This window comes from Bombina bombina, chromosome 3, assembly GCF_027579735.1.
Source record: "Bombina bombina isolate aBomBom1 chromosome 3, aBomBom1.pri, whole genome shotgun sequence".
NCBI lineage: Eukaryota > Metazoa > Chordata > Amphibia > Anura > Bombinatoridae > Bombina > Bombina bombina.
The window spans coordinates 996,571,415-996,582,807 of NC_069501.1; positions in this window are offsets into that span (position 1 = coordinate 996,571,415).

Below are 11,393 nucleotides of genomic sequence, written 5' to 3' on the forward strand. Positions count from 1 at the left end.
GCATAGTTTGCGGCGCAAGTGAGGGAACCCGCGTCGCCCGCAGTTTCAGCTCGCAACTCGAGCTATCCAATATACGGCGCCGTCAGATGCTAAAGTGCCGTAAGTCAGATAAACCAGCGATGTCCAGAAATCTGTGTAAGTACAAATTTCTGGAGTCGCCAGTGACTTACGGCACGTTAGAAACTGCCGGGGCCTACAAAACCTGACTAAAGTATGAAATCACCCGCACTGTCTAACACGCCTCCCAAACATAGCCCGACACGTCTAACCCTCTATCCGCTATCCCCCCTCACTATCCTAACAATAAAATATGTATTAACCCCTAAACCGCCGCTCCCGGACCCCGCCGCCACCTAATAAAGTTATTAACCCCTAAACCGCTGCTCCCGGACCCCGCCGCCAGCTATATTAAATCTATAACCCCCTAAAGTGAGCCCCTAACACCGCCGCCATCTACCTTACCTACCCCCTAAAGTGAGCCCCTACCCCGCCGCCATCTACCTTACCTACCCCCTAATGTGAGCCCCTTACACCGCCGCCATCTACCTTACCTACCCCCTAAAGTGAGCCCCTACCCCGCCGCCATCTATTTTAAAATTATTAACCCCTAATTTAATCCCCCTACCCCGCCGCCATCTATATTAAATTATTTAACCCCTAAAATACTAAACTATCCCTACCACTAAACCTAAGTCTAACCCTACAAATAGCCCTGAAAAGGGCTTTTTGCGTGGCATTACCCCAAAGTAAACTGCTCTTTTGCCAGCCCTTAAAAGGGTTTTTTGCGGGGCATGCCCCAAAGAAAACTGCTCTTTTACCAGCCCTTAAAAGGGCTTTTGGCGGGGCTTTGTCACAAAGTAATCAGCTCTTTTGCCTACAATCTAAATCCCCCTACACCGCTGCCACCTATAATAAATGTATTAACCCCTAATCTAATCCCCCTACACCGCCGCCACCTATATTAAACACATTAACCCCTAATCTAATCCCCCTACACCGCCGCCACCTATATTAAACACATTAACCCCTAATCTAATCCCCCTACACCGCCGCCAGCTATATTAACTATATTAACCCTAATTATATTAGGGTTAATATAGTTATTATATTATATATATTAACTGTACTAACCCTAATTATATTAGGGTTAATATAGTTAATATCGTTATTATATTATATATATATTAAGTATAATAACCCTATCTAACTCTAACATCCCTAACTAAACTCTTATTAAAATAAATGTAATATTAATATTATTAATGAAAATATTCCTATTTAAATCTAAATACTTACCTATAAAATAAACCCTAAGATAGCTACAATGTAATTAATAATTACATTGTAGCTATTTTAGGGTTTATATTTATTTTACAGGTAACTTGGTATTTATTTTAACTAGGTACAATAGCTATTAAATAGTTAATAACTATTTAATAGCTACCTAGTTAAAATAATTACCAATTTACCTGTAAAATAAAACCTAACCTAAGTTACAAATACACCTACACTATCAATAAATTAAATAAACAAATATCTAAACTAAAATACAATTAAATAAACTAAACTAAATTACAAAAACAAACAAACACTAAATTACAAAAAAATAAAAAAAAGATTACAAGATTTTTAAGCTAATTACACCTATTCTAAGCCCCCTAATAAAATAAAGCCCCCCAAAATAAAAAAAATTCCCTACCCTATTCTAAATTTAAAAAGTTCACAGCTCTTTTACCTTACCAGACCTTAAAAGGGCCTTTTGCGGGGCATGCCCCAAAGAAAACTGCTCTTTTGCCTGAAAAAAAAACACAATACCACCCCCCAACATTACAACCCACCACCCACATACCCCTAATCTAACCCAAACCCCCCTTAAATAAACCTAACACTACCCCCCTGAAGATCTCCCTACCTTGTCTTCACCCAACCGGGCCGAACTCCTCATCTGATCCGGGCGTTGTCTTTATCCAAGCGGCAGCAAAGTCTTCTTCCATCCGGCGGCATCTTCCATCAAACGGCATCTTCTTTCTTCGCTCCTCTGACGCGGAGCATCCATCCCGGCCGACGACTGAACGACGAATGAGGTACCTTTAAATGACGTCATCCAAGATGGTGTCCGTCAAATTCCGATTGGCTGATAGGATTCTATCAGCCAATCAGAATTAAGGTAGAAAAATCTGATTGGCTGATTGAATCAGCCAATCAGATTCAAGTTCAATCCGATTGGCTGAACCAATCAGCCAATCAGATTGAGCTCGCATTCTATTGGCTGTTCCGATTTTATTTTATTAGGGGGCTTAGAATAGGTGTAATTAGCTTAAAATTGCTGTAATCTTTTTTTTTTTTTTGTAATTTAGTGTTTGTTTTTTTTTGTAATTTAGTTTAGTTTATTTAATTGTATTTTTAGATAGATATTTGTAGTTTATTTAATTTATTGATAGTGTAGGTGTATTTGTAACTTAGGTTAGGATTTATTTTACAGGTAATTGGGTAATTATTTTAACTAGGTAGCTATTAAATAGTTAATAACTATTTAATAGCTATTATACCTAGTTAAAATAATTAACAATTTACCTGTAAAATAAATATAAACCCTAACATAGCTACAATGTAATTATTAATTATATTGTAGCTATCTTAGGGTTTATTTTATAGGTAAGTATTTAGATTTAAATAGGAATATTTTAGTTTATAATATGAATTAGATTTATTTAATAAGAATTTAGTATTAGAGTATTTTAAATATTACCGTAGGAATATGCCTCTCATGATAGACAATCGTAAAATTTTTCTCTTCCAAGACTTTTCCAATGAAACACAGATAAAAAGAAAAGAGATGTCTCCCTTTTTTCCCCAGTTGATAGACAAAGGATATAAAGTAAGGATGGTATACCCAGCAAAAATTATTGTGGAGAATAATGGTAGAACTAACACACTCAATAATAGTAAAGAAGCTAGAGATTTCCTCACCCAAGATAAATCATAAAAAATAACAACATCTCTATTTCTGATTAGTGTCTATGTTTATTTTTCTTTCTTTTTTTTTTCTTTTTTTTTTTTTTCTCTTATTCAACTACACGGTGATCCTGGCTAGACCTTGTTCTACCCAGGTTTTTTATGTCAAATACATCTCATTTCTTTTTTTTTTTTTTTTCTTTTTTTTTTCTCTCTCACTCCCTCCCTTCCTCCCGTTCTTGTCTCTCTATGTATCGGTTTTATATTCTTATTTGGTCATGTATGTAACATACTATGACTGCACCACTTAAATTTTTTTCATGGAACGTCAGGGGGATAACATCCCCTATCAAACGGAAACAAATTATATCTATATTAGGTAAATACTCCCCCGACATTGTTTTCCTGCAGGAAACATATCTCAAAGAGGTTGAAATTCCCAAACTAAGATCTCGATGGGTTGGACAGGTTTTTGCTACTCCTTGTGTGAGCCGGAAATGTGGAGTGGCTATTTTATTTAATAAAAAATTAGATTTTAAAATGATCACTACTGAGTATGATATTGATAATAGATTTATTATTATGCAAATTTCGATTAGAGGCCTTCTACTCACTCTATGTAATGTTTATGGCCCAAATCAATTCTCTAGTGGATTCTGGGACTCAATTCAAAACAAATTATATCGTTATTGTAGTGACAGACTGATAGTAAGTGGTGATTTTAATATGACACTTGCTCCAAATATTGATAGAATGTCCCAGAGCAAACGACAAGACATGAAGGCTAGTAAATACTTTAATAAATTCTGCTCTGTACTTAAACTTAATGACATTTGGAGGACTAAATTTCCTGACTCGGTAGAATTTACCTGCAAGTCCAAAACCCATCGTGCACTTTCAAGAATTGATTATATTCTTATTTCAGAACAGCTTCTTCAACTATCGGTATGTCCTAAAATTCATGATATCATTATCTCGGACCATGCGATAATTTCACTAGCTATCCACTTAGCCCCCAGGGAGAATTTTTATAATACAAGTTTCTTTTTTCCTTGCCATTTAAGTAACAATAGCAAATTCATTAATTGGTTAAAAACACAATGGAGGAACTTCTGCTATAATAATATTTAATACTTTAGTAAAAGTGAAATATTTTGGGAAACTTTTAAAGCTGTCCTTAGAGGTCAAATTAAGTCATACCTATGTCATATTAAAAAGAAATCTTTAATAAGTGAAAGACAATTATCCAATCAAGTGAAAAATGCTTTCAATCAATATAAATTGTATCCCTCTAAGGGCAACTGATTATATTACTCCCAATGTAGAATTAAAAGAGATATATACATTAAGCAGCATTGCCTTGAAGAAGAGACTAAGTTGGATAACCGTTTCAGAGGGCATTATGGTAGTTCTGCCAAATATTTGGCTAAAATTACCAAAAATAGTAAAAGCAAGAATCACATAACGGCTATTAAGGCCAAACAACAAAGATATTCAGACAATGACAATATAAGAAAGGTGTTCCTTGAATATTTTCAAGATTTATACAAAGCACATCCGATAGATATCTATAATAAAGAACGTTTCTGGTCCAAAATTATAACACCGCAAATTTCCCCCTCAGACTTAGAAATCCTGAATACACCAATCTCTAAGGAAGAAATTCTGTCAACAATTAAGAACGCTAAATTGAATAAAGCTGCAGGGCCAGACGGGATCCCGATGGAACTGTATAAAATCCTTATGGAAGAAATAAGTAATCTATTAGTCTGCCTGTTTAATAATTATTATTCATCTTCTTCCCCTATATCAAATCTCTTTTCTGCAGCCAATATAACCCTTATCCTTAAAAAGGGTAAAGATCCCGAACAAACAGCCTCATATAGACCAATATCTGTTCTAAATTCTGATTACAAAATCCTCCTTTCCATTATTGCTAACAGAATGAAGAATTTTATGGGTAAAATAATCCATATGGATCAAACAGGATTTATGATTGATCGCACTGTAACCTCCAACCTCCGGAAAGCCGAAACACTGTTAGACTTTTTTTGGAATCAAAATTTGACCTCAAAAAGAGAGAAACTGAATAAGGATCTAGCAATATTATCTATAGACGCCGAGAAGGCATTTGATTCTATATCATGGAACCATCTGCTTCATTCCTTAGAATGCTTCGGTATTAAAGGCCATTGCCTAGACTTTATAGCCAAGATCTACAAAAATCCTTATTCAGCACTCCTGATAAATGGCAACCTCTCTGATAAAATCATCCTTGGGCAAGGTACGCGCCAAGGTTGCCCTTTGTCACCCTTATTGTTCAATATTGCAATAGAACCATTAGCTATATGGCTTCGCTCAGAATTAATGGGGATCAGATTGGGTAATATGGAGTTTAAAATTTCACTATATGCTGATGATTTGTTAATTTTTCTTGAGGACTCAACTAAGTCCATTCCAAAAATCCTTCAGATATTATCTACCTTTAGTTCTTTTGCAGGCTATAAAATAAATCTACAAAAAAGTGAACTCTTATGGATATTAAAATATAGGGGAAGTTGTACTGATCATCCATTTAAAAACACAGATAACATCAAATATTTGGGCATTACACTACACAGAAATCCTAAGATGTGGTATAATCTAAATTTTAAACCTGTTTTTGAAAAAGCCTTAATAGATCTTAAGAATTGGTCTTCATTCCCTCTTTCTTTATCGGCTCGTGTCAACCTAGTCAAAACCATCATCTTTCCGAGGATATTATACCTCTTACAAAATCTGCCTTTACTTATCCCTAATCAGGATATCCGAAAGTTTTACGCAGCGTGTTCACAATTTTTGTGGAAAGGACAAAAGGCCCGTATTGCCATTGCAAAACTATGTCAAGAAAAAAGTAGCGGTGGACTGGCGTTGCCGGATATAAAACTTTATAATCTAGCCACTCTAGCTAAAATAGCGATCGGTTGGCTGATTGGCTCTAATAAAGTATCTTCTGTGGAAATGGAGAGTCTGTTTATAACCCCTTTTTCTCTAAAAGCTATCTTACATTGTCCTACAAAGAAACTTCCGTCAAATATTAGTAATCTTATTTCTTTTAAAAACATTATTATAGCATGGCAAAAAATGTGTAGTCTGTGTAACTTAGATTTTAGATTCTCTCCATTCCTCCCAATACAAGGCAACCCAGAGTTTATTCCAGGAATCCATGAGCAAATATATTATACTTGGCACAAACAGGCCTTAAATATATGAACCAACTCATCTCTATTTCAGGACAGATACTGCCTTACTGTGATCTAGCTCACTCATTTGAACTACCAAGACACAGTCTATTTGCTTATTTTCAAACAAGGCATTATATTAATTCTCTAGATCCCAGTAGGCAGTTGGAATCTCGCTGGTCCGAGATTAATGATTGCATTAAAAAAGCTGCTGCAGGCAAATTTACGATTTCTCTGCTATATAATATTATGCTCGCAAAACAGGGCCAAATTTTATCGCAAAAGCTGGTCTATTTTTGGCGTCAATTTTTCCCGCAACTTGAAGTAGCTAATATTCTTTATAGCTTTTCGGCATTAGAGAAACTTAATGTATCTATTGCATGGAAAGAATCACAGACTAAACTAATGCATAATGCTTATCTAATGCCTCTAAAAATGTCTAAATTTTCTTCCTTTACACAACAACACTGTCCAAAATGCCATTTACTAAATGCAGACATTACACATATGTTTTTCTATTGTCCAAAGATAAACCAGCTGTGGCGCAAAGTTAATTACTGGTATAATCGTCAGTTTCACGATAACTTCAAAATCCAAGCCTATCATACAATTTTTCTGATACATCCAAATCTAGTAGTGGTTAAACCAAAAAATATTGGGATACTGAATACAATAAAATTAGTAACCAGAATCTTAATCCTGAAAAAATGGAAAGATACATATTCACCCAGATTCTCTATTTTTCGTAATATGTTGCTCCAACAACTTGTGTTTGAATCACATAACACTATTTACCAGTTTAAAGATAGGGCTGAATTATTTATGGAAAACTGGCAACCCATAATTAATCTATACCCACTTTCTACCCAGAAGCTAGTCTTGGCACCCCTGCGTTCCACGGAAATTTACAAGACCATCTTTGGAGACTAATCCCTCAAATGGTAATTAGTATATAAATGTGGACCAAATGACGGTGGCAGGGGGGGATGAGAGAGAAGTAGTGCGGTTTTTTTTTTTGGTTTTTTTTTTGGTTTTCCTTTTTTCTTTCTCTCTTTTTTTATTTTTTTTATTTTCTGTCAACCATCTCTATTGTTTGTTAATTTTTCAGAAAATCATTCCAACTAAGGTAGACTATTTGGGCATGAACGTAATGACCTATGTTAGCAATCTACATATGTAGATTTTTATGCTACAGCTGTATTCCTTAAGTAAGGTCATGATAGGAGGTTTATATGACTGTAATTTCGATCTAGGATAGACTCTTTTTTTTTTTTTTTTAAATTTTAGCTTGTTTCACACACATACGTTTTGTTATATGATTATTAAGAATGGAAGAGGGTGGGTAAAGGTGCAAGAAAAAGGAAATCATGATGTATTATAATGTTTTGTTGATTCATAACCTACCCTGTGTGGCAGGCTGAAATACTAAGTTTGCCCAACTATTATTGTTATTCATTGTTGGATGTCTAATAAAAAATATAAAAAAAAAAAAAAATAAGAATTTAGTTAGGGGTGTTAGGGTTAGATAGAGTTAATATAGTTAATATAAATACTATAGTAACTATATTAACTATATTAACCCTAATATAATTAGGGTTAATATAGTTAATATATATAATGTAATAACTATACTAACTATAATATACTTAGGGTTAATATAGATAATATAGCTGGCGGCGGGGTAGGTAGATTAAATTAGGGGTTAATAATTTTAATATAGATGGCGGCGGTGTAAGGGGCTTACATTAGGGGTTAATACTATTAATATAAGTGGCGGCGGTGTAGGGAGGGCAGGTTATAGGGCAAAAGAGCTGTTTACTTAGGGGCAAAGCCCCGCAAAAGGCCCTTTTAAGGGCTGGTAATAGAGCTTATTACTTTAGGGATATTAGATTAGGGGTTAATAATATTAATATAGCTGGCGGCGGTATAGGGGGATTAGATTAGGGGTTAATCATTTTTATATAGGTGGCGGCGGTGTAAGGGGTTCACATTAGGGGATAGATAAGGTAGATGGCGGCGGTGTAAGGGGTCACATTAGGGGATAGATAAGGTAGATGGCGGCGGTGTAAGGGGTTCACATTAGGGGATAGATAAGGTAGATGGCGGCGGTGTAAGGGGTCAGATTAGAGGATAGATAAGGTAGATGGCGGCGGTGTAAGGGGTTCACATTAGGGGATAGATCAGTTAGATGGTGGCGGTTTTAGGGGCTCACAGTAGGGGGTTAGTTTATGTAGATGGCGGCGGGGTCCGGGAGCGGCGGTTTAGGGGTTAAATACTTTATTAGGGATTGCGGCGGGGGATCGCGGTTGACAGGTAGATAGACATTGCGCATGCGTTAGGTGTTAGGTTTTATTTTGCAGGTAGTTTAGGTAGTTACGGGGCTCCAATAGTCAGCGTAAGGCTTCTTACGGCTGCTTTTTGTGGCAAGGTGAAAATGGAGTAAGATTTCTCCATTTTCGCCACGTAAGTCCTTACGCTGTATATTGGATACCAAACTGCGCTGGTTTGGTATACCTGTCTATGGCCAAAATAACTACGGCCGACGGCAGAAATATACGAGCGTAACTTCTAGGTTACGCCGTATATAGGATACCAAACCCGCGCAGATTTTGGCGTCGCCGGCTTTTGCGGGCGACGATTTATATCGGATCGAGCCCCAGGTATCTAATCACTTGATTAAGGGCTGAACTGTAGCTGTTTTTAGGAACAAGAAAGGTTGTATGAGAGTATATAAACAGCGCTGTATACAGCAAATATAAACTAGAAATACACAATGTGTAGGAAAAAAAAACACTTTATTTTACTGACAGACCATGTCTTAAAACATTTAAAAAGATATAACATATACCTATTCACAAAGCAATAGTATTAAATAGGGATGCACCGTAATTTCGGCCGCAGAAAATTTCGGCCGAAAATGGCATTTTTGGTTATTTCGGTTTTTTTGCCTTTTATTTTCGGTAACATTATTGTGTAGCATATTTCAAATTTGATGCCAGCCTAGAGCTGCTGTTTGAGTTCATTACTTGACTTACTGTTTTGCATATAATAATAGTTTTCTAGGACTATACTTTATTTTGATAATTGGTAAAAAAAAAACGGTTAAATCTGATTCTGTTACACAGAACTAAATAAAGAATAATACTAGCGATGCACCAAAATTTGGGCCGCCGAAAATGTGCAATTCCAATTTCGGCCCAAAGAGGACCAAAATGGCTAAAAATGCACAGCCCTCCCCTGTTCTATTGAGTTACATGTCTATCCTTAGCATAAGGTGAGTGGCACAGCACTGGCATGGTACACAGAGCACACACATAAGTACCGTGACATAATGATATTTGAAACCAGCAGTGCCCTTTTTTTTAGAAGGAAACCAAAGTTCTGAATACAATATTCAAAGGCGGATATGTAACATGTTTATAAACACTTGATATCATCAGACACAGCCCTAAGCACACACAGTGAATATGTGTAAGCCTTATATACAGTGCTTATACATCAGCCTCTTGTGCGTAGACATTCTATTCACCTGAGACAAATATGCGTGCACACTATATATGCATAAGCCCCAAGCTCGCACACAGTTGGTACAAATTAGCACCCACCAGACAGTGTATACAAAAAGCACAGTAACTTTCTATAACCACCTTGCACGTAAGGTCGTAGCTAAGTCCGGTAGTCCTGGTGATAGGCAGCCTCCATTTGGGGCTCCCGACATATAATCTGACGGGTCAATGTGAGACCCAAACCAGGAACTAGGCAGAGATTCTAGGAGAGATGATCAGGTGCAGCCACGCCCATCGCATGGATAACAACACCAAAAAACAAAACACATGTCCACCTCATATTGTTGTCTGGCTATTACCACGCTCTCCCTTGTAGAGCTCCACCAGTTTCACAGCAGATCACGCCCTACGGTACAAGTGACCACGCCCATTTATTGGAGCTTTCCCATTTACAAGCTCTCTCAGCTACATACACACACACACACTAGTTAAAAAAGAAAAAAAAAATTGGTTTCATTTCGGTTTTCGGCCAGGGACATCCTGAATTTTCGGTATAGGTTTCGGTCCAGAATTTTCATTTCTGTGCATCCCTAGTATTAAATGTTTCTATTGTATATAGTCCTAACACATAGGTTAAAAAACTATTTGCACAATGGAGGGCAAATTAAAGTTTTTGAGATGAAATGGAGCACTATTGTCCCCACTTTCATACAATATACAAATTTACAACATACAGATATGCAAAATTAAATCACAAGTATAAAAACCTGAGGAAGGGGCGTGGCCCTGAAACTAGTAGTGGTAACGTATACACAGAGTCTGGCCAAGCAAGTGTTTGCAGTTTCTCTCGCTCTTCATTTATCAGAGTACTATATGATTTTTAGTTTTTTAAAAGGTTTTTATACTTGTGATTTAATATTGCATATTTGTATGTTGTAAATTTGTATATTGTATGAAAGTGGGGACAATAGTGCTCCATTTCATCTCAAAAACTTTAATTTGCCCTCCATTGTGTAAATAGTTTTTTAACCTATGTGTTAGGACTGTATACAATAGCAACTTTTAATACTATTGCTTTGTGAATAGGTAAATGTTATATCTTTTTAAATGTTTTAAGACATGGTCTGTCAGTAAAATAAAGTGTTTTTTTCTACACGTGTATTTCTAGTTTATATTTGCTGTATACAGCACTGTTTATATATTCTCATACATATATTTATTTTTACTATTGCTTATTACTGAGTAAGCTTTGTGGGAACCCAAAATAAAGTTTTGCACCAGGAACCTCTGTTGAGTGGGTCCGCTACTACGCTCACTGCCCCTATAAAAGGCTCTGGTAGCCCAAACGCGCTCAGTGTCTCAAACATGAACTCTAATCTCACCCTTTCAAGCACTTTTTCAACATTCATCGTCAACATTAGAAGCAGGAGACCTAAAGCATGAGTTTCCATAAAGATGTACAGTAGACGTTGGGTATTATCTAAAACCCTGTCTTTCCCTACTAAATCCAACATGTTTATTATGAATTGTTGAAGGGATTATGGATCCCAGCTGTAGGGCCTGTACTTTAGTGTATAGTTTGACGTCCACATTAATATAGGATATAGGAAGGTAATTTTTGTAGTGGCACCCATTCTTTTCCTCTTAAGGAATAATTATAATAGTAGCCTCCAAATATTTCTGGCGCACAACTCACTTAGTAAACATATCA